A 25,615-nucleotide genomic window follows, 5' to 3' on the forward strand; every position below is an offset into this window, starting at 1 on the left:
CCCTAACTTTTTTCCCGAAATCTAGCTTCTGTTGCGCTAGACTAGTAGATATTCGCTCCCTGATCGTCGTGGTATCTTCCGATCTTTGAAACAACCCACAAACGGTGAACGATTGAAGAGAGAGAGAGAGAGAGAGAGGGAGAGAGAATTTTGCTTTCTTAAAGAAGAAGCAAAAAAAATATCCCTTTTATAGACCCTTGACTCGGTCCAACTCGTCGACTAATTGGTCCTTCGTCGACGAACCATAGAAGAATCTTTGTCGAAGAACCTTTTCCCTCATCGATGAACCCTAGTCTAATATTTTCTTTATGTAGGTCGGGAGATGGGGCTTTGAATTACGTAGATGAAGCATAGAAGGCCCTTCGTCAATGAGAACTTGGACTTCATTGAAGAAGCCTCCAAAAATCCCCTTTTTACCCTTTTTCTTATTTTACGGGTTCAAGTCTCTACATTTCCACCCGAGGGCTTACTGAGTAAGGTGAGTGCCCTGATAAGTATCAATTTTGGTCGCACCCAAATTTAATTGAGCAAGGATACAAACGGTATAAAAGAAAAGGAGCATTGCATGTTTGGGCGCGTAATCTCCCCAATCCTCATGAACTTTGCTAATAAATAATGGTTGCATATGTGCGAGTATAGTCTACATGTCTTTTTTTTTCAGTTGTTGTTTGTTAATTAACAATTATATTTTATATTTATTGAAAAATTCTCTGCCACACACTGTTATAATTTATTACATCCTTACTAAGAAGTATCTTACCTCAGTGATTTATTAAAATTTTTCAGGTCCTTAAGGTGATCGAGCTTAAAAAGCTTCTGGGGTAGGGTTTAGAATTTTGGTAACTTGTGAGTGGTTGCAAGAACTGATGTATGTATAGTTTGTGTTTTAAATGTCAATTATGTAATATGAAGTGTATGGACAGTTGAATACACTTTCTCGAATGTATAAATATTACTCTGATATTTTGTTTGAGATTGTTTAATTATTTCCACTACATGAATGGTATTAGAGATGTGTGAATGGTCTCATCACACCCCAAGCCCCACCTGGCAGGTTCGGGGCGTGATAAAGGCTATATCATCATTGTCTAATTTGCTTGCTTCTTCTTCTTCACTAGAGTTGTCTTTAGCAGCCTTAAGAGTCATTGATTTCTTATTTTTTTATTCTCAAAATTTTATTCATTTATTGTCATCTCATAAGTGAGGAGTGATCCTATCAATTCATCTAGGAAAGTATTTTTCAAGTTTCTTCCTTCTGTAATTGCAGTTGCCTTAGGTTCCTAAATTGGTGGAAGTCCTCTAAGGATTTTACAGATCATTTGATAAGTTGAATAATTCTTTCCTAAAGCATTGAAGGAGTTTATTATATGGGTTAACCTAGTGTACACACTAGTAATGGTCTCATCATGATTCATCTTAAAAACTTCATACTCACTAGTGAGTACATCGATTCTATTATCTCTTACATCAATGGTACCTTCATAGGTTACTTCTAGTTTATCCCATATTTCTTTAGCTAATTTACATGTCATGACCCTATTGAATTCATTTACATCAAGAGCACAATATAATGCATATATTCATAGCATTTGAATTTACTTGCAACATCTTATGGTCATTGTTGGTCATCTCTTTTTCTTCTTTAGGCATTTCTTTACCTCCCACGATTTTAGTGGGGATAAGATCACCATGTGTGACAACTCTCCATGCTTTCCAATCCATAGTTTGTAAATAAATTCTCATTTTTTTTTTCAAAAGGTATAGTTTACACCGCAAAAAATCGGTGGTCTAGATGAGGATTGACCCTCAGCAAAGGGAGATGCTCCTTGGTGTGCCATAGGGATCTCTATGTAGCTTCTAATTTAAGATTTACTACTACCTAGATCTGATACCAATTGAGAAGCAAGGTGTACTCCCAAGAGGGGGGGTGAATTGGGATTTAAAAATTTTCTTTGCAAACTCTTTATTTTACAAGCTCCTTTAGTTAAGTGTTAACCCCAACAAATCTTCTTTTTCAGCAACCACACAAACACAAAGATAATGATCAATAATCCTTTGAACTTTAATCAACAATCATACCAAATTCAATCTTTTATGTTAAAGACCAACTTGGTTAAATTCTCAGGTTTTCTTAATATTCAAAATCAAAATCAATTTAGCTTTTGAATATGTCAATCCAATCAACAAGGTAAGCTTGATTTCACAATATGAAACAAAATAGAAATTTTAGCTAGCTTGCAAAATTCATACTTTCATATCAAATAAATTATTTCGAATTTAAGAATGCAACTAATAAATAAGTTAATGGGCTTTAATATTTATCAATCAACGTACTCCTTTTAATTAAGGCTTCCACAATTCCCAATAGTAAATTAATTTCTAGCAATTAAGTAAGCATCCACACAATTTATATATGCAGGAAATTAAAGATAGTAAGGAAATTTTTACAAGGTTCGGCCCAAGGCCTATGTCCTTGCCCCAAGCAACTGCTGTGAGTAATCCAACTTTCTTTATTAGGCCAAAGTTACAACCTCTCTCCTTCTTAGGTGGAGTTCCCTCTCTAACAAGAATCCCTTCTCGCTAGTCCAATGATTCAATCCCCTGAACCGTAAAAAATAACAAGAGATACAAGAACAATTTTGTGTTCAAGAAACACTCTCAAAAGAGCTTATTAGTATAGTTAAAATCATAATATACTTAAGCAATTTATCAATATAAATATTTTGAAGCTCAGATATATATCACAATGGATTTATTCTTAGATTGAAATCTTAATAGAAAACTCAAAGTACGGTGAGAATTGATTAGTAAGAACTCAACAATGAACTTTCAACAAAGTGTATTCAATAAGAGAGCTTTGAGAGTACGAGTGTAAGCTTGGATGCTGATCGCTATAGATTGTTGGGTATGTAATTCTTGAAATCAAATTGTACTTATAGATTTTTAAAAAGTAATTTTCATATTCCCCAAGTTACTTGATGTATTTCCTAAGTTTTCTCATTATTTGGGGTCCAAGCAATCAATTTTGGAAAAATTCCCTCACTATTTTAAATTAAATAATTGAAGGTCAGTCGACTAAACTATTTGGGTCAGTCGCCTGCGCCTTTATAAATCAATGCAATTTCAAACATAAAATGGGGTCAATCACCTGATCCTGAGAGGTCAGTCACCTGATGCTATTCTATCTATTTATTTTTCATCAGCATAAAATGTTAGTCGTCCAATCAAGTATGGTCAGTCGCCTGCTACTATTATGTCTGGTCAATTTATTTAGCATAGAATATGTTAGTCACCTAATCCAATATTACTAGTCGCTTGAGCTTGCATCTTTCCAAAAACTTTATTTATTCAATATGTTAAACCTTCAATTTTTGAAAAACTTATAAAATACTTAATTTAAAATCATTTTTTAAATTTTTCAAAATCAGGTCTCTCAGTCAATATTGAATCCTAAGAGCTTCAACCATTTATATTGAAATTTTGTGAAGTACTTACGTGAGACTTCTTAAAGACTATGAATTTTCTGATCACGAAGTCTACATGTATAACTTCTTTTCTTCAAGTATAGCTTGATTTCAAGCTTCAATAGCCTATAGCTTTATAAGATCTTTCTTTCTTGAAATATAAGCTTTCAATAACACTTGTAAGCACTTGATCTTGTATTCGCATGTTTGAATCCTAAAACATCACTTAACCAAATATGTTAAGTTTCCTTGATTTGTTATCATTAAAATAAGATATGTAAGCCTTGTTAGGCCAACAAGTTACCTTTGGTTCTTCAAAAATGTTTACACTAAACTTTTTACCTAGTTCCTTGAAAGTTGAACTCTTAACTTTCTGATCAGCCTCTCTATCTAGTGTACCAATCACCTTACCACTATGGAGATTTGTTACGGCATTGCAATCCTTAACATTTACTCTAGTAAAAGATGAAGATTCCATGGTTGCAACTTGCACTTGAGTATTTAGTTAGGCTTGAGATGGGGATTCAGCTTCCTCTAATGCACTCAATGTTGTGTTTAACCTAGTCAAATCGGTGCTTATCTCGTTGATGGCTTGAGAAGTCTGAATATTGATCATATTTTGGCTTGCCATGAATTTCTGAAGTGTATTTTCCATCTCTCCCATGCTATCATCAAGAGACTTCTTCAATGGCATAGCTACATTAGATTTGAATCTTGGAGGTGGCTGATACTAATGCTGAGGAGCGGCCTGATGATATATCAACTGAGAAGGTGGTGCATAGGACTAGGGAGGTTGCTCCACTGCTTTCGCAGCTTCCACCTTTTCTAATTCCATAACCTCTAACCTCCTAGTCAAAGCAGCAATACGAGCCTGGAGATCAGTTTTCTTTTTGATTTCATATTTACCTCCACCACCAATTGCTCAGGGAGGTTTTGTTGCCACTAGTGCCTGATCAGATCGTGTATTCCATTATTGGGCACTTTCAGCAAAATAATCAAAAAATGAAAGTGTTTGATATGGTTCTTCACTAAAGAATTCCCCATTGAACATGGTTTGCACAAACTATTTGCATTCAGGAATGAGGGCTACGAAAAAATAATTGGATAGCCTCGAAGACTCAAACCCATAATGTGGACAAATGTTCATCAGCTCTTCAAAACCTTTCCCAGCAAGCTTAGAAAGTCTCATCACCTTTCTGCATAAATTGACTGATTTGCTCTTATAGAAATTGGTTTCTTTGAAATGGAAAAAAATTATGTAAGAAATCATGTTATGTATCAGTCCAACTAGGGATAGAATTAAGCCTCAAAGAATTAAACCAAATCTTTGCTTTATCCTTTAAAGAGAAAGGAAATAAACAAAGTTTAATAAACTCATCAGTGCCAACTATAGTAATAAAAGTAGTGCAAGCCAACTCAAAGTCCATTAGGTATTGTAAGGGTTCTCAGAATCCATCTCGTGAAACTAAGGTATCATTGAAAACATCCCATGCTTAGTCGTAAAATTAGGTGCATCATTAGGTAAAACAATGCATGATGGTGTAGTGGTTCGTATGGGCTGCAAAAAGTCTTTAAGAGTGCGTGGTGCAGGTGCAGTCATAATTTCTTCAAATGAGCATGAAATTTTTTTTTTTTTAGATCATGAGAAAAATCAAAACAAAGGGAAACCACAAGTTTGAAACTAAATTTGATATTCCCTAGCAATAGCACCAAAAACTTGACTCACTCTAAAATGAGCAACGCAAAGGCTATCCCAAATATACAAGTTCTGTCATATAATAATTAGCTCAAAAGGTCAAATCGTCTCTTTAGGGAATCTAGATTAATTTCAAACTTGTGTTAAAACAAAAAGGGGAAAAAAGAAAACATTTACTGAACATAGTTCATATTCATATTTCTGAGTTTTTGAGAGCTTGCAACGAAAATAAAACAATGCAAAACATAAACTACGAACATAACATGCATAAAGTAAATGACAAGAATAACCAAAGTTTTAAATATTCAAACAATGAACTAAAAATAAGAATTTCATTAATCTAACAAAAACCATTCAATACTAAAATAAACTCAACACAACGAAAACTAAAACAAAAATAAAAATAAATCCAACAAGATCTTAAACAAAAATAACTCAATCCAATTTCATTAATCTAACTAAAACCACTCAATAATAAAATAAGCTTAATCTAACAAGAATTTAACCAAGACTAACTCAATCCAATTATAAATTCCAATAAGATAACATAATCTCAAAAGAATCCAACGTTGAAATGGAAATTGCAAAAAATAAAAAAAACAAGAAACTTAAATCTAAATCCTAGGAATTGAAATAGAAGACATAAAAATAACAATAAAGTAGGAAAGAACAAATAACCAAGGAGAGAGAGAGAGAGAGAGAGAGAGAGAGAGAGAGAGAGAGAGAGAGAGAGAGAGTGAGATATGGCCGAGAGTATTGCACAAACAGCAGCTAAAGCTACTGTCCTCCCTCTTCTTTTCGGCTAAGCAGTCTTTTCTCCAAGCTGCAGCGTAGCTGCTCTCCCAACAAACCCTATGGCCTCTTGCTTTACTTCTAGTGCATAGCAGCCTCAATTCGGCCCATGGCAGCCCCACTCAAAACCATATTGAAATCCCTTTCTGTTTTTTTCACATGCACGACTACCTCAGCCTCACGTGCATGGGTTTCTTTTATTCTCTAGCTCACAGCCTTGCTCTTTGTTGGCCACATGGCCCATTCTTCTTTGGCTTTTTGCTTTTCCTTTGACATTTCATTTACATGGTGTTCTCCAAAAGCCCCCTTTTAATTCTTGGATGGCCATATACCTAATTGCCGCTTTTTCATTCCTCCTTTAATTTGCAAAATTTTCTTGCAACTCGTTAATTTGGGGATAAAAATTGAATAAAAAATCTAAAATTATAAATTGAGCTCAATGTTGAAATACTGAACATAATTATGCATTTTATTGAAATTGTAATCCTTAACCAATGCTTTTAAACACCTAATTACGCATCTTTGATGCGTAATCAGGTTCCATATACAAGATAATGAAGTCAATAAGATAATAGAACTCTTTGACTTTGACCAAGGTGTCCTCTATCACACCCAGGGGCCTTTTTACTAATTAGACGGTGAAACTCAAGGGGACCAAGGTGGGCTTTAGCTCTCTTAAATTGAATTGCTTATAGACCGAGGAAGGAAGGAGGTTCACACTCGCACCCAAATCTAAAAAATCCCTATCAATGGTGTAATCATCGATTACACATGAGATGGTTGGAGCGTCGGGATCTTTAAGTTTTGGAGGAATGTAACCTAATAGAATTCAGCTCACATCCTCGGCCAACCTAACTTGTTTGTTCATGTGCACCCTCGACTTTCACTTCTGCATGCACAAGTTCTTAAGAAACTTGGCATATGCAGACACTTGCTTGATAGCATCAAAAAGAGGAATATTGACCTTAACTTGCCTAAATGTGTCCATGATGGACTCAGTGGTGGCCTCCTTCTTAGATTTAGAGGGTGCATGAAGAGCTGCAGGAAATGACACTATAGGGACATAATAGGGAAGGGCTTTATCATTGAAGATGATAGGTGTTTTGGTATTAGCTACCAGACTAGGAGAAGGAGGATCACATGGTTCATCTTGGGTTCTTCCCTTATCTTCTCCCTACCCTTTTCTTGGTCTAACTTCTCGTCAACTCTATTATTTACCTCCCTACCATTCTAAAGAATTGTTACAGCTTGGGCTTGTTCATGATACGACGAATGTCTAGCAACCAACTCACATTCTATCTCATATTGACCCTTAGGGTTCACTAGAGGCTTACTTGGCAACTTACCCTCATCTCTCATACTCAAAGAGGTAGCTAGTTGCCCCATGGTGGCTTCTAGCTTGGCAATGGACTGGGAGTGAGAGTGGAGTAATTGCTGATCAACTTGGAAATCAGCCTCAATGCCCTTAAGGGTTTTCAACACCGTCTCCTGAAAAGATCTATCGTATTGGAGCTGAGGAGGAAATGGCTGCTAATAAGTTGAAGGTCTAGGGGCAAACTCAGGAGGATTTTGAGAATTTTGGAATGGGCGAGGAGGTGGAGTAGTGGGTGATTGCTGAGGTCTTTGAGCATGAAAACTTGGAGCTTGTGGCCTCAAAGAGAAGTTAGGATGCTTACTCCACCCAGGATTGTACTAGTTTGAATATGGGTTATTGGACAGCATGTCATACCAATTATGGGTGGGCTTAACTTCCTCTTGCACAAACTCAAGTGGGAAAGGCTTGTTGACATTTTGAGACTGATCCCTATTTTGATGCTAACAAAGCACTTGGAACTAATGGGTGTACCTAGTTCTTGAATAAGTCATTAATTCAGAACACACACATAAGATAAGATTGATGGAAGCCTAAGCCTAAGGGACATAACGATCATACCGTCTGGCATATTCCATGACAAATTCGAGGAGAAAAAGAAGAAGAAGAAGAAGAAGAAGAAGAAGAAGAAGAAGAAGAAGAAGAAGAAGAAGAAGAAGAAGAAGAAGAAGAAGAAGAAGACATTTCTATTTTAGTGTAAATGCATTATTGTTTTTAATTAGGTCCGTAATAATGCATGGCATGCATGATATCAATAAGCTTAAAGGCCATAGCCTGACCATAGGGAAATCAATATACCATAGGCAGGTCGACTGATGTTGGATTTTTTGGGGTTAATTAAAAATCCTAGGCCATAGAATAGTAATAGGAACCATGACCCTTACACTTGAATGCTACATGCTTTTTCACTAGGGTTGAAATTGCACAAGAGACCAAACAGGACATAAAGGACATATTTTTTATGTTTCGGGTGACCAAACCTTGACAATATAAGATGGCGACTGAACTGGCTGGAGGTCAACAGTTGACAAAGTCTTGGGTGACCAAACCAAAATGAACATAGCTTCCATGGTCGACCAAACCCTGGTCATTGAATTTTCCACCATCCCCAGGCGATTGAACTTATAATTCAATATCACCTCGAGTGACTAAATAGTGAGGTCTGGCAAACTGAACCAATGCACTTGGCACCCGAACCTCAGAGGTTGGGAAATCGCCTTAACTTCAGCCAACTGGACTCACCCACAAGCACTCAAACCCAAAAAGTTCACTTTTACTCTTTGTGTCTATTCTGGTGACCAACCCTACGGACCGAGCAATCGAAACTCTCGGGTTTCCAAAAATTAACCGCGCTAATTAAGGTTAATTTTGAATTAAACTTTTCTAAAATTTCCTAATGTCCCTAACGGTCAAAAATCATCTTAAGTCTATATATACCCCCTCCATTACTCATTTTCAAAAAAATTTATATTGGAGAGAAAATTCTCCCAAAATTATTTGTTTTTCATTCAATTTTTTACTCTCTTTTTACTATTCTTTCAAAAAATTCTTTATTAAAAGAGAGCATTCATATTTTGGGCATTTACTACTCAAGCCATTTACTCTCTCTTTGATCTTGATTTTGAAAAATATTTTTGAGAGTGGTTGTATTGTTTCTCCCACATATCTCAGTTGATAAACATTTTTTGGAGTAAAACATTTTTACTTGTGATTCTTGCACATTCATTGCAAGATTTCATAAGCTTATCTAGGCTTTATTACAAAATCCTTTTTTGGGCTTGAACCCTAGATCTCCTGTACTTTATTTCTAATATATATAAATTTTGGAGATATCATTTGATGGTTCTTGGGATCTTTGAAAAACACACTCTTTATATCTCACTTTCATCAAAGATCTCATATATATATTATCTTGGCTTATTTGAAAACAAAATCCTATTTTCTCCTATTATTCTTTGAAATATATTTTTGGGAGAAAAGTTTTGTTTTGATTATATCTTTGAAGTGCTTTACTATATACATCTAACTCAAAGATTGCATGGGTTATTTTGAAAAAATCACATACTCACACTGAGCTTATTTTCCCATCGTGAGGGCATTGTGCTTATTGTTATACATATCTGCTTGTTGTAGAAGCATTACATTTGTACACAATATTTGATTATCTGTTTTATTCTCAAAGGGTTATCGAAAGAGGGAGACTAGCCCTGTGAATAGTCCCGGACTTGCTCAGACCCTGTTAAGAGAGCACCAGATTGGTTCTGACCTGGTTAAAGGAACTAGGTACATCATCCTGATAAGGTGTCATATTAGGTGCCACTCCCCCCATTAAGCGAGCCATAATGGAATCCTCTTTCTTGTGAGTTTGAGGCGGGGATGTAGGCAGTATTGGCCGAACCCTGATAACATATTTGGTGTAGCTTTTATTTTTTAGCAATTTATTTTCTGCACCTACATGTTATTATTTATTGCTCTGATAGTTTTTGTTAATTTAAGTGTATTCCCAAGAGGAGGGTGAATTGGGTATATTTAAAAACCTTCAATATTATTTACCACATAATCCCTATTTCTATATTTAACAAATTAATTGCAGGGGTTTGAAACATATTCAAATTATTATAGTGAATTCTATTTTACCCAATTAATTATCAAGTGCGTGTGGCGTTATTCAACATACACACATGCAAGATAAGTAATGAAATGCATTGCGAAAATTAAAGGAGTAAAGGAAGAGAGAAGGAAAACACAATTTTTATGAGGTTTAGCTAACCCAGCGTATGTCCTCGCCTTGAGCAACACACTTAAGGATTCCACTAAATCCCTGCTCCTTTAACCAGGATGAAGCTTCCCCTACATTCGCTACTTACAAGAGGCATAGCTTCCTCCTCACCCGGCTCATAACTCGAAGCGTGAATACAATATAGAATTTCAAATCTGCAAAACAACTCAATATTGCTTCTAACAAGACTAGTGAGTACAATGGAAAACCTAACACATATCCATATGATAAAATTTGAAGTTCAATATGTATGAAACGATATAATCATTATATGAATGATATGCTTCACCAAATTTCCCTTTGATCAAATCTCCTAAACTAATTCTATAAGTAAATGCTTTGGAGAACTTAGGGTTTTAGTTCAACTTACTAGATGCACGAATACCAAATGTGATCTTATTAAAAATTTGTCTTGAATATTATAAAAATCTAGATCAATAAGTTTTCTTCCAAATATCCAAAACACAATATGATGTTTGTAATATGTAAATATATATATATATATATATATATCATATATATATATGATATGAGTTCCAAAGATCAAAATCCTAATATAATATTTTTCAGAAAATATCCCTCAATAATATATATAGTTATGAACTCTAAGGATATTTAATCAAGTGGTTTTGTAATATCGAAAATATCAAGTCTTTAACTGAATACACACTTGAATCAAAAATATTTAACCAACGGCAAAATTTTTCTCAAGTAGCGATCTTGTCAAAACAATCTATATGTATATAAGTACACTCAAGATCAATCTCTCAAATCATATTCAATAATAGATTGTGAGATGAAAAACTCTTTGAAAATAAGTATTAACAAACAAATCAATTTACCAAACCTCAATACCAAGTTGAATGCATAACAATTTGTAGAATGCCTTATGAAGATCAATGTAGCCTTAGCTCATATTTAACATATAAACTTTGAAATCCCAAGCAAGAACTTCAGCAGTGTGTTCAATGTTCTCCCAAGTTGTGCTAAACGTTCAATATACTCAATGGTATGCCAAAGGTTCTTTCTCTTCAGGGGCAGTAGGGTTTAGATGTTGATTACATAGGTAACCTTGCCCGTAGGATGAGTCCTAACTGTTGGATCAACATGATTAATAAATAACTCGCATGTTCTCTCATTAAAGATTAAATTTTTAATCTTCCCGCAAGTTCAAACAACTGAGGAGTAGGGTTCAGATGATTGAAGTTCCTTAGAGCTTCAAAAAATTAACCTAGAAATAGGGTCAGACGTCTGAAGTTTGTGTTCAGACTTCTGAAGTTACGGGTTCAGACGACTGAGCGTACACTTCAGTCTTCTGAAGTTGACACTTCAGACTTCTGGGCAGTTCTGAACAGAGTATTTTCTGGATTTTTTTTTTTAATTTCAAAAATATGTTTTTGCTCTCTTTGTTTGCTCTTTTATAAAATATTTTATGGGATTTTATAACATTTCTAAGTCCATAATTATCCCCTAAAGATGTTCATGAGATGCATGAGTCCTAAGGTTAGTCTAGGGTATATTTTGAGCTTTAAATTAAATCATATGAAATATGTAAAGACATTTAGTTCTAAATACCCATTCCCATGACGATTTTGATCTTTCCGCTTGCATCTTCATTCTTCTACTCTTATAGTTCCGTGGATTGTGTCAAGATGTATATACTTTAATCTTCATGGCTTCCATGACTTCCTAGCCTTCCGTGCATGCTAAATATTGTTCCTATTCACAATCTAAATGTACATATCAAATACCAAGTGATTTGTCATTATCAAAACAGGATTTGACTCATAGAGTCAACAATCTCCCTCTTTTTGATGATGACAAATACACGAGCAAAAATATAAAATGGGTTACACCTAACAAGGCTCCCCCTCAAATACCTCAAATATTGCATCAAATTTTCAGCAAATGAAATATGTTCATGCTCATACACAATTTACATAATTAGTTTTTCCAACTATTTTTGCTATAACCTGATTCTTCTCCCCCTTTTGACATCAACAAAAAGGGGTGTATAACAAAACATGAGTGTACAAAACCTTATAATCTTCTCCCCCTTTAAATCTTAAAGTTTTAAACTTATTCAACCATCATATTTTAACAATTGTATTGTGAGATATGTCTCCTTGTGTTACTCCAATTTACTTCTCCCCCTTGCTAATGTAGAAAGTTGTGTTGTTGAATATAAATTGCAATGTGAACATACACAGTGTGGAAAATTTCATATACATGGATAAGAAAACACAGTCACTAAAGTTCAAAGATTATGTGAGGATTAACATGTGTAAGTTAATATGCTCTTATCATGACATGAGTTTAATACCAAATGTGAACACATGTGATACCAAATGGGAACAAATTAGCCAAAATTGAAATTTTTAACTGATTGTGAATACTAAGTAATGTTGCTCCCCTTGAATTATGTCATCTAATATAATTTTAGGCAACCTCTCGACTATGCATAAGGACTAATTCACGCCTAATTTGGATAAACCTATCCTCTGCAAGTGGTTTTGTGAATATGTCTGCCCATTGTTCATCCGTGCATACAAACTCAAGTGTCACATCTCCTTTTTGCACATGATCATGAAGAAAATGATGCCTTATTTCTATATGTTTAGTTCTTGAATGTAATATGGGATTCTTTGAGATGTTTATTGCACTCGTATTGTCACATCTTATAGAAATTGTGTCATAACTTAATTCAAAATCCGTCAGTTGTTGCTTCATGTGTAGTGTTTGAGCACAACAACTTCCTGCCGCTATGTATTCTACGCCAGTTATGGAAAGGGCTACTGAATTCTGCTTCTTGGAAAACCAAGAGACTAATGAATGTCCTATGAAATGACATGTACCACACGTGCTCTTCCTATCCACTTTTCTACCAACAAAATCAGCATCCGAATAGCTGAGAATCTCAAAAGATATATACTTAGGATACCATAATCCAAGTTCCACGGTTCCTATCAGGTATCTAAGTATTTGTTTGACATCTAACAAATGTAACCCTTTTGGTGTAGCCCGAAATCTTGCGCACAAACATACGCTAAACATTATATCAGGTTTGCTAACAGTCAGATATAGTAAGTTACCAATCATTCCACGATATAACTTGACATCCACTGGTATACATTGTTCATCTTTGTCTAATTTCAAATAAGAGCTCATAGGTGTTCCTAGTATTTTTCCATCTTCCGTATTAAACGTTTTGAGCAAATCTCTAATGTGCTTCAATTGATTTATAAAGATTCCATGTTTCACTTGTTTGATTTGAAGTCATAGGAAGAAATTTAGTTCACCCATCATGCTCATCTCAAATTCATTTTGCATATTGCTTGCAAAATCATTGCACAAGTCTTTATTTGTAGCTTCAAATATGATATCATCTACGTATACTTGAACTAGGAGCATGTCATCTTTCATGAACTTTATGAAAAGTGTTGTGTCTATCCTCCCTTTGATAAATCCACTGTCTAGTAAAAAGCCACTTCGTCTCTCATACCAAGCTCTAGGAGCTTGCTTTAAACTGTACAAGGCTTTTTTTAGTCTATAAACGTGATTTGGATTCTTATGGTTTTAAAAGCCTGAGGGTTGTTCTACATATACCTCTTCACTTATGTAGCCATTTAAAAACGTGTTTTTGACATTCATTTGATATAGTTTGAAATCCTTAAAAGCAGCATAGGCTAAAAGCATTCGAATGGCTTCCATTCTAGCTATAGGTGCAAAGGTTTCTTCAAAATCTATTTCTTTTTCCTAGTAATATCCCTTAGCTACTAGTCTTGCCTTATTTCTAACAACTATCCCATGTTCAACTTTCTTACTCTTATATATCCATTTTGTTCCAATAATTGTCTTATCCTCAGGTCTAGGAACTAATGTCCATACTTTGTTTCTCTCAAACTGGTTTAACTCTTTTTGCATAGACAACACCCATGATTCATCCTCAATTGCTTCATTCACATTCTTAAGTTCTTCTTGAGATAGAAAGGCAAAATGACTAATCATATTCCTAAGTGAGGATCGTGTGGCTCCTCCACATAATGGTTCACCTATTATTTGATCAATGGGATGACTATTTATGTACTTCCATTCTCCAGGTAGTTTGTTAGACCAAGTGGTTAAGGGTCTTTCATTCCAACTATATTTTGATAACAACAACCCATTAACAGTTCTTTAAGGTTACTAACCTTTTTCTCTAGTCTTGTTCAATTGCATAGAACGGCTCCAAAGCAAGCAAGTTTCAAATAAAGCAACATGTGACATGACCAGAGCTTAGCCACTCGAACTAAAGCACTCATGGACTCTACATAGTATGCAAGTCTTCTAAAGATTGAGTGTGAGAGTTAAAGAGATTATTTTTGTAAATCCCTTGTATATGGAGTGACTCAATAGAACAAGCAAGAAATGGGCATATCACATACACATCACTTGAACAACAAGAATAGACCCCCACACACACAATGAGACAAGTAAAACTACGTAAGATGTCTAAAAACCCTCAAAACATGTTTTACTAAATCTAAGACATCTTAGAGTGGATCAGGGATCATTCCTCATAAATAAACAAGGACCTTTTTACTTCAAACTTAAAAGGTTTTTTAAAGTAGTAAGAAGGGCCTCATCGACGAAAACAAGGCTTCGTCAACGAGTCCAACATAGACCCTCATCGACGAACACAGGGTTCTCATCAACAAGAATATACAGAGAGTACCTAAAAGTTCAAAGCACCGATCAAAATATACCGAGAGTACCTAAAAGTTCAGAGTGCCCCTCATTGACAAATACAAGGGATTCAGTGACGAGGTCTATGCAAAATTTCATCGACGAACACAGGATTCTCATTGATGAAAAGAAACCGAGACTTATCTGAATTCAGAACCAGCAACTCATCGACGAACACAAGGCTTCATTGACGAATTTACTGAAGAGCTCGTCGACGAAGGCGAGACCTTGTCGACAAATGTTGAGCTACACACTTCATTAGATGCAGAAGAACGACTAGTTTTGCTCTTGTCTTACATCAATAAATGCCCAACGGCTCTCCAACGCCTAGATCACCCATTTGGTGTTTAAATAGGGGTTTTGCATTAACTTCAAACCAAGGAAGCTCATTTAGTTATTCAAATCATTTATTGTGCATTCACTCTAGTGTTTCTGTTGGCTTAACAATGCTTACAATTCTTATTTTGATGATAACAAATCATGATATGTTTAATACGGTTTATTTCAAGTGAAAATTCTTTAGGGAGAAGGCAAAGCTTAAAGATAGTGGCAAAGCTTAGAGAAAGTTCAAAGCTCAAAAGGATGATAAAGTACTGTTCAAAAATATCAAGAAATAAAGATGATCAGAAGCTCAAAGATGATAGAAGAACAAGGACTTACTTGAAGATCAAAAGAATATGTTTTTAAGGATGTACTAGATTGAAGCTCTCATAAAATCAAAAGAAACTTAAAAATAAATTTTTAATAAAACCCTAAAGTATGTTTTTCAAATCAAAGAAAAAAAGGGTTTAAAAAATAATTTTTTTAAAAAAACAGAAGGGCCAAACTACTGTCTCCACATCCCAGGCGACTGCTTAAAATAAATGAATAAATTTCAAAAAGGTAATAAGGTGCCAGGCGACTGCCTGAGCACAGCCAGGCGCTGGGGTGGTCATGCCAGGTGACTACATGGGTTATGGCAGGCAACTGCCAGTGTTCAGTGTTTTAAATTTCTTCTATGGCAAGCGACTGCCAGGTCATGGTAGGCGACTGCCACTCGAATGTTTGTTTAAAAAATTCCAACGGGAAGACTTTTTAAATGGAATTTTTTTATCACTACTATTTTGAAAAACTTGGTGATTACTTCAAGGAAACTTGGGGGGCAAGGAATTACTTTTAAACGTCTATAAATAGCCCCAAACTTCAAAGATTTATACACCAAGAAATTTCCAGCAATCAAAGTTCTCTAAAAAGCTCTCAAACTCTCTTGTGTTCATCCAACTTCAACTACTGAGTTACTGCAAATACAAACTCCGAAGTAACGCCTTCAAAGTCTGAATCTATCAATACTTGGAAGATATTTGGCGACCTAAATTTAGTATTGAGCTTCAATCCTTTTATACTTGATTTACTTTGAAGTATTTTTGTGCTGAATGTTGTACTAATCTACTCTGCTGTGAGAGTGTCTTTTGTACACAAACTTTTCTCTATCTTGGTTCTTGTTTATAGATGATTCAAGGTTGTAGAAGCATTGGACTGAATGAGGGAATATCGTTTGGAGAGGCGGGTTCTAGCCTAAAGGAAGGAGTGGTTGTAATAAGTATTGTTCCACCTGTCAACGGAACTGAACTAGTGAATCCTTTGGTAGTTTGCTAAAGGCGAGGACATAGGCTGGGTATAAGTCAAATCTCATAAAAGCTTTGTGTCTCTCTCTCTTCCTTACTCTTTATTTTTTAGCAATACTTACAACCTACGTGTATGCTTTAAATTGTTAAATTCTAAGTGTATGGTTGTTAAATAAATTGGAGGATAATTCGTTCTGGCTTGATTAGCATTGATTGCGGAAATCGAAAGGGAGTACATTGGTTGATCATCCTAAACTTATTAATCTGAAAGTTTGTTTAAAAACTAAACACAAAGAAGAAGTGTGAGTTTGGAATAACATAGGGCTTACATAAATCCAGCGTGCTTTACACTTTGATACAGGGCTATTGATACAAAGATTGAGATATTGATTATTTTTGTTGATTGGTTGTGGTTGACTTGAGTTTGTGTTTACTTGTTGTGATTGTTGATATAAAAAAAAAAGTATTAAAAAGAATATAAGTTTAAAAATCCAATTCAGCCCCCCTCTTGGGAAGCTATCCAAATTTCAATTGGTATCAGAGCCTACTTATAGAAAATTCCTAACAAGAAGCTATAAAAAGATCTAAATGGCAAACATAGGAGTAGCTCCTTTTGGAGAGGGCCCATCCTCAACTCGTCCACCAATCTTTTGTGGACACAACTACAGGTTTTGGAAAAAGAGAATGCAAATCTACCTCCAACACATGGATTGGAAAGCATAGGAAGTAGTTATGGATGGAGACCTTATTCCCACAAAAAGAGTGGATGGAAAAAAAATTCCAAAAGAGAAAAAGGATATGATCGATTCAAATTATAAAATTCTTCAAATAAATTCAAGTGCTATAAATGTTCTATATTATGCTTTAGATGCTAACGAATTTAATAGGGTCATGGCTTGTAAGACGGCTAAAGAAATATGGGACAAATTAGAACTCACATATGAAGGAACTATTGATGCTAGGGACAATAGGATAGACATGTTAACAAGCGAATATGAAGTATTCAAGATGAATCCAGATGAAACCATATCAAGTATGTACACAAGATTCACCAACATAATCAATTCCTTAAGTGCCTTAGGAAAAACTTATACCACCTACAAAATGATTAGGAAAATTTTGAGAGGCCTTCCCTCTATATGAGAACCAAAGGCTACAACAATTACCGAAGGAAGAAACCTTAAGACCACCTCCTTAGATGAACTCATAGGTTCACTCCTTACCTATGAAATGGCTCTAAAAGAAAGAAATCCTGAACTAAAGCATAAGAAATATATTGAACTAAAAGCATCTAGCCACAGCTTAAGTGAAGAAGAAAGTGAAACAAGTGACTTAGATATAGATGAATTAGCATTCATCACTAAGAGACTAGGTAAGTTTTATAGAAGGAATAAAAGATTTCCTAGAAAGTTCAACAAAAGGAAAACTGAAAAAGGAGAATCAAGTAGAAAAGAAAATAAAAGCAAAAATGAACCTCCAATATGCTATCACTGTAAGAAACCAGGGCATATCAAACCAAACTGCCCATTGCTCAAGAAAGACAAGGAGAAAAAGAAGGAAACTATGAAGGCTACTTGGGATGACTCAAGCTCCAACGAAACAGAAAACGAATCAAGTGGACAAGAGATGGTAAACATGTGCTTCATGGCGAATGATGAAGAGGTAAATTCCTACTACTCTTCAACAGAATCTTGCAATGAATCTTGTGATGAGTCATGTGATAGTATACCCTCATACAAGGAATTACAAGCTAAATTGTTGTCCTTACATAAAAGATTTATAAAAATTTCCAAAAGAAATATAACCTTGAAGGATCAAAATAAAGAACTATTGAAACAACTTGAATCATTCAAAACCATTGAAAAAGAAAAAGACTCTTATATTGAAAAGTTAGAGGAGGAAGTAAGTAAAGTAACTCAAGAATTAGGCAAAACTCATAACGAAAACTTGAATAAAATGGATTTAGAAGTGAAGGAACTTAAGAAATTCGTAGAGGATAAAGAAAAAATTATATATAACTTTACAAAAGGTAAATATAATTTTGAAAAGATGATTGGACAGCAAAGGCTACATAGGAATAAAGAAGGAATAGGTTATAATGGTAAAACTAATAAAAATAATAAGAAATTATACATGGGATACTTCGTCAAGGAAGCCGAACACTATGCTAGCACTTCCTCAAAGAACAAACATGAACACACTACTTGCTATATGTGCAAAACTAAAGGTCATGTAATGTTTGATTGCCTACTAAAAAGGAAGTATGTTACAGTACAAGAAGAATGGAAAGTTAATAATGGAACTAACAAAAAAAACAAAGAAAGTTAAAAGAATTTGGGCTCCAAAGACTAACACAATGAATCCTCCATTGTAGGTATGTTTTAGGACAATATCGTCAATGGATAAGTGGTACTTGGACAGCGGGTGTTCAAGACACATGACCAGTGATAAGACCAAGTTTACTTCTCTAAAACAAAAGGATGGAGGATATGTCACCTTCGGTGACAAAGCCAAAGGTAAGACCATTGGCATCGGGAGAATAGGTAAAGAACCTTCTATTACTATTGAGAATGTGTTATTAGTAGAAGGATTAAAACACAATCTTTTAAGCATAAGCCAATTGAGTGACAAAGGGTTTGAAATAACCTTTAAGAAAGAAAAATGTGTTATCCAAAATCTCAAATAAAATAAAATCTTGTTTATAGCTCATAGGATAAATAATGTTTATCGTATAAACCTTGAGAATCTAATGAATCAAAACGTAACTTGTTTGACAGCCATGAATGAAATAAGTTGGCTATGGCATAGGAAATTAGGACATGCTAGCATGGACCTATTATCCAAATTATCAAAGAAAAATCTTGTAAAAGGATTACCAAATACCAAATTCATAAAAGACAAGATGTGTGATTCATGCCAAAAGGGAAAGTAAGTTAAAACAAGCTTTAAAAAGAAAAAGTATATATCTACTAAAAGACCCCTAGAACTATTACACCTAGACTTATTCGGTCCAATTAGAACCTTAAGCCTAGGAGGAAAACAATATGCTTTTGTAATAGTGGATGATTATTCAACATTCACTTGGGTATTATTCCTAGCAACTAAAGATGAAGCTTATGACATGCTAATCACTTTATGTAATAAATTACAAAATGAAAAGGGCTATAATGTAAAATTTTTAGAAGTGATCAAGGTAGGGAGTTTAGAATCAAAAAGGTTGATAAATTCTGTAATGAATATGGAATAAATCATAATTTCTAAACACCTAGAACTCCACAACAAAATGGAGTTGTAGAAAGAAAAAATTTAACCCTACAAGAAATGACAATAACAATGATAAATGAAAATAACCTACCTAAATACTTTTGGACTAAAGCTGTAAATATATCATGTTATATTGTAAATAGGGTGCCTATAAGATCAAGTATAGACAAAATACCGTATGAACTATGGAACGGGAGAAAACCTAATATCTCCTACTTTCATGTATTTGGATGCAAATGTTTTATCCTTAACACTAAAGATGATTTAGGAAAGTTTGATGTGAAATCTGATGAAGGTATCTTTTTAGGCTAATCTACAAATAGCAAAGCCTATAGGGTTTATAATAGAAGAACTCTTACTATCATTGAATCAATACACATAACATTTGATGAATCAAACAATTATGAAAATAAAATTAAGATTGATGAAAAAAAAAAAAAGATATTCCACAAAAAGAAGAAGATTTTGAAATAAAAGAAGAAAATAATAATGGAACTTCAAATGAAAACATTGTAGAAAATCTAGAACTACCTAAAGAATGGAGATATGCTAAAATTCATCCAAAAGAACAAATTCTTGGAGAAACTTCAAAAGGAATAACCACTCGAGCCTCATTGAAAAATATTTGCAACCATTATGCCTTTTTATCTCAAGATGAACCCAAGAATATTTAAGAAGCCTTAAAAGATGACTCTTGGATTATAGCTATGCAAAAGGAACTAAATCAATTTGAAAGAAGTCAAGTGTGAGAACTTATACCTAAACTCAAAGACAAATCAATCATAAGAACTAAATGGGTATTTAGAAATAAAAAGGTTGAAAATGGGATAGTTATAAGAAATAAAGTTAGGCTAATAGCACAAGGTTATAATCAAGAAGAAGGTATTGATTACGATGAAACCTTTGCCCCCATAGCAAGAATGGAAGCAATTAGGATGCTCTTAACTTATGCAGCCTATAAGGACTTCAAATTATACCAAATGGATGTAAAAAGTGCTTTCTTAAATGGATATATAAATGAATAAGTATATGTAAAACAACCTCCATGTTTTGAAAATTCAAAAAATCCAGATCATGTATTTAAACACTACAAAAAATCAGGTTATTAGTGATGGATTTTATCCGTCACTAATAGTCATAAATTCGTCACTAATAGTATTAGTGACGAATTTATGAGTAGTAGTGACAGTTTTCAAATAGTTGCTATATGTGCCGTTACTACTAACTTTTAGTGACGAATATAATTTTCGCCACTAATAATGGAGTATTAGTGATAGATTTAATCCATCACTAAAATCCTAACACCGTCACTATATAGTATATAATGGCTCAACTCAAATTCCTCACTAATAGTACGGGTATTAGTGACGAATTATAAATTCGTCACTGCGAGTAGGGTATTAGTGATGACTTAGATATTCGTCACTACTAGTATGGTATTATTGACGAATTAGAAATTCGTCACTGCTAGTATGGTATTAGTGATGAATTAGAAATTCCTCACTACTAGTGTGATATTATTGGCAAATCAAAAATTCGTCACTAATAGGAGTGGTATTAGTGACGAATTAGAAATTCGTCACTAATAGTAGGGTATTAGTTATGAATTTGAATCCTTCACTAATAATTAGAAAAATTAAACAACCTTTTATACTAATTTTATTTAATCATGAATTCTTATATAAAAATCTATAATTACATTTTCGAACATATAAACTGAAACCATAATTACTACAAAATTCATAAAACATTCAAAATTTTGAATTTAAATACAAATTCAATTAAAATGAAGAAATAACATATGTTCAGATAACAAAAATTATTTAAAAATATTCAAAATTCAAACACAAATACTAATACAAATTCAAATTAAAATACAAAAACTCCATTTGTTCAAATAACAATAAAAATTATAAAGAAATAGTCAAAAGTTGCATCTAACGACTGTAGTGCATGCATGCATGGCATCATGCTGATGTTATGACAGCAGCGAATCCTACAAATTAAGAGTCATTAAAAAAAATTTAGTATACCAAATCAAGGAGAGCTGACGCTAAGTATATTCTGGAAAAATAATTATATGATATAACAAATTGGCAAAGATTTCATAATCCTGATAATTTGTACGGTAGTAATATCAATAATGAAAAATGTAACGTTGTGTTCGAGAGCATAGATTTCGAACATTTGAATGGATTTGGACAAATTTTAATATAATTTAATATTACATTTTATTTAAATTCAATGTAAATTCAAGTCCAAAGTGTCTTGAAACACGAAGAGCATAAAATTATATTGAAATTTATTAAAGTCTATTTAAATCTAAACTTAAGATGTAAAATGCATGCTCTGGAATGCAACATGAGATTAGTTTGTGGGGGATTCACACAATGACTCAATGAAGTATTAGCATTGCGTGGGGAAGGGGATACAATGAATAAATCCAACCGGGGACACGTGTCCAATTAGCATGCTTTACTGTTTCGTAGACAAGCATTATTCCACTTTTTTTGGTTCTTTTCTACGGTGACATTGCAACTCATTTGTCCAGACGAATCCCTAATTATGTCTTTTTCAAATGTTTACGAAAGTGATGCTCCCTGTGAGTTATGTATATATTCAACTTATGCGTTTTTAAAATTTTCAAATCCTCAGCCAAGTGTATATAATATTTTCAATGATTTTGGCATGGCAATGAATGCTTTAAGCTTACCGGGCCAAAAACATGTAAATGAATGTCCGTTCTAAATGAACTAAGTCTACATTGCCTCATTTATTATGATTCCTAAGTTTCACTCATCCTTTCAAAAATAGTTTAACATTAAACTAAGCCTATCTTTTATTTAGGACTTTGAAAAATTTTAACGAAATTTTGGCAGCATGCCGTCTCTAAATTGGATAAACTCCCATAAAACCTGCACCTGATAGGTTCAAATAGATCATTTATAAGAAGTTGAAGGCACACGACAATCTATATCCACTACCAGCATGCAATACACATCAACTGCATCCGCCATGCAGGAGGCATTATAGATTAGCATGAAATCATGTATCATATTCACGACAGTAATCCATGTAATCATATCTTAAATTCATAATACGAATAGCAGAAAACAGTGGATAGTATTGAGTTCAGTGTAGTATTGTTATTCATCCAGGCATTTGGACATGAACGTTATGAGATGATGAGAGCATTTAATTTAAATTGTTATGATAATGATGCTCCCTATGAGTTATGTATATATTCGACTTATGTGTTTTAAAAATTTTCAAATCCTTAGCCAAGTGTATATAATATTTTCAATGATTTTTGCATGGCAATGAATGCTTTAAGCTTACCAAGCCAAAAGCAAGTAAATGAATGTCCGTTCTAAATAAACTAAGTCTACATTGCCTTATTTATTATGATTCCTAAGTTTCACTCATCCTTTCAAAAATAGTTTAACATTAAAGTAAGCCTATCTTTTGTTTAGGACTTTGGAAAATTTTAACGAAATTTCGGCAGCATGCCCTCTGTAAATTGGACATTTTCCCATAAAACCTGCACTTGATAGGTTCAAATAGATTATTTATAAGAAGTTGAAGGCACACGAGAACCTATATCCACTACCAGCATGCAATACATATCAACTACATACGCCATGCAGGAGGTATTCTAGACTAGCATGAAATCATGTAGCATATTCATGATATTAATCCATGTAACCATATCTTAAATTCATAATACGAACATCAAAGAACATTGGATAGTATTGAGTTCAGTGTAGTATTGTTATTCATCCAGGCATTTGGACATGAACATTATGAGATGATGAGAGCATTTAATTTAAATTATTATGAAAGTGATGCTCCCTGTGAGTTATGTATGTATTCAACTTATGCGTTTTAAAATTTTCAATTCCTCAACCAAGTGTATATATTATTTTCAATGATTTCGGCACGACAATGAATGCTTTAAGCTTAACGGGCCAAAAACATGTAAATGAATGTCCGTTCTAAATGAACTAAGTCTACATTGCCTCATTTATTATGATTCCTAAGTTTCACTCATCCTTTCAAAAATAGTTTAACATTAAACTAAGCCTATCTTTTATTTAGGACTTTGAAAAATTTTAACGAAATTTTGGCAGCATGCCGTCTATAAATTGGATAAACTCCCATAAAACCTGCACCTGATAGGTTCAAATAGATCATTTATAAGAAGTTGAAGGCACACGAGAACCTATATCCACTACCAATATGCAATGCACATCAACTGCATTCGCCATGTAGAAGGCATTCTAGACTAGCATGAAATCATGTAGCATATTCACGATAGTAATCCATGTAACCATTTCTTAAATTCATAATTTAAATAAAAATTGTTATCTCGAGTCATCCGATAATATGCTCGTTGAAAAGCTTTTAAATGACTTAAACATATCTTGAAAAATCGATGTGAGATCCAAATAAACATGAATCTACTTTGCCACTATCGTACTATATACAAAATAACATGCCTCCGAATCATCTGATTCACTCCTCTCGTATCATGTAAGAATTTAACGTGAAACTCAATTTGTGATCATAATACCTTATAATTAATCAGAGGAGCCACCTGCATCATCTGGTCCAGATTGGCGCATCCTTTTCTTTAACCACGTTTGCCTATCCATCATGGCTTGCATTTGGGCTTGAAAGATGGAGACCTCCGATCTCAATTCCGCATTCTCCATTTCCATCATCTGCATCCTTCGAGCCATCTCTTGCTTATCATACTCGGCCTCTCGACGCTGTCGTTCCATCTCTGCACGAGCCATCGCACCAATGGATGATGATGTTGTTGGGGCAATGTAACCACTTCCAAGACCTTTCACCCAGCCCCCCGCTTGTTGCCCAAGCACCTGGGAAGTGATCTTAAAATTTGTCAGGTGCTGACTCCCCTCTAAATCAGTTGCATCCCTAATTTCAATCATGAAAATGATACAAAGGAATAAGCAAGACTACAACTTTGATGTTTTGAATAAAGTAATAAACTAAATCTTTTGTTTCATTTACATGTCTGTCCTACTCACCCTTGCACCACTCCCTTGATCGTCGTTGGTGTGTTCTCTAATACAGATCCGGCAGCGGCTTCTCTGTGCCAATCTCGGGATCACACTACATTATCATATAAGACATCATTAGTATTATGTCATGTAATGGTTAGATAATTTTATATATAGTAATTACCTGGTGATGATTTACAAATAACTTCAATTCACCACAATATGTCATAGGGAGTTTGCTGCAGTTCGAAGCATTTGTTTCACATATGGCCTACAAGGAAGATGTAATGATGACTTATTAGCGACATCATTGTGAAAAATTAGTGATTATAATATAAACACATCACCTGATAGCGCAGGTCACGGAAATGGAACCACACCACCTCCCAATCCTCTTGGGATATCTTATTGTATGGCCGCGCTTCTGCTTCATCTCCTATTGCTAGAAAATGGGAGCCCATTTTCGAGCGATAGCTGTTAAATTTATTACACAATTGGATGTCAACCGCCCTCCTCACATGGTCATCCTCAAGGATGTCCATATCAAACTCCTCCTGCATATATAGGTAATACAATTACAATGTTAGACAACTGTTAAGTGGCTAGTATATTAAAATTAGAAAAACATTTAAATTTAAAACAACTTTATAGGGTTTGGGAACTTACCAAAATGCGCATGTAAAGAACCATGCGCTACTCTTGAGTCACCTGTAGCTAGTTGAATGCAGTGACTAGAGCATACTGTCGACATATAATGTTGAGCTCTCTCGTCCACGCGGTGCACCAATCATTCAGCGGGACAGTGTATCCTGGAGGAATGTTGATCCGAATCCATTATTTAGTCCTATCAAAGTGCTTCTTCAGCGACATGTTTTTTTTGTACCACGGCCTG

This window comes from Malania oleifera, chromosome 9 (assembly GCF_029873635.1).
Source record: "Malania oleifera isolate guangnan ecotype guangnan chromosome 9, ASM2987363v1, whole genome shotgun sequence".
NCBI classification, from domain to species: domain Eukaryota; kingdom Viridiplantae; phylum Streptophyta; class Magnoliopsida; order Santalales; family Ximeniaceae; genus Malania; species Malania oleifera.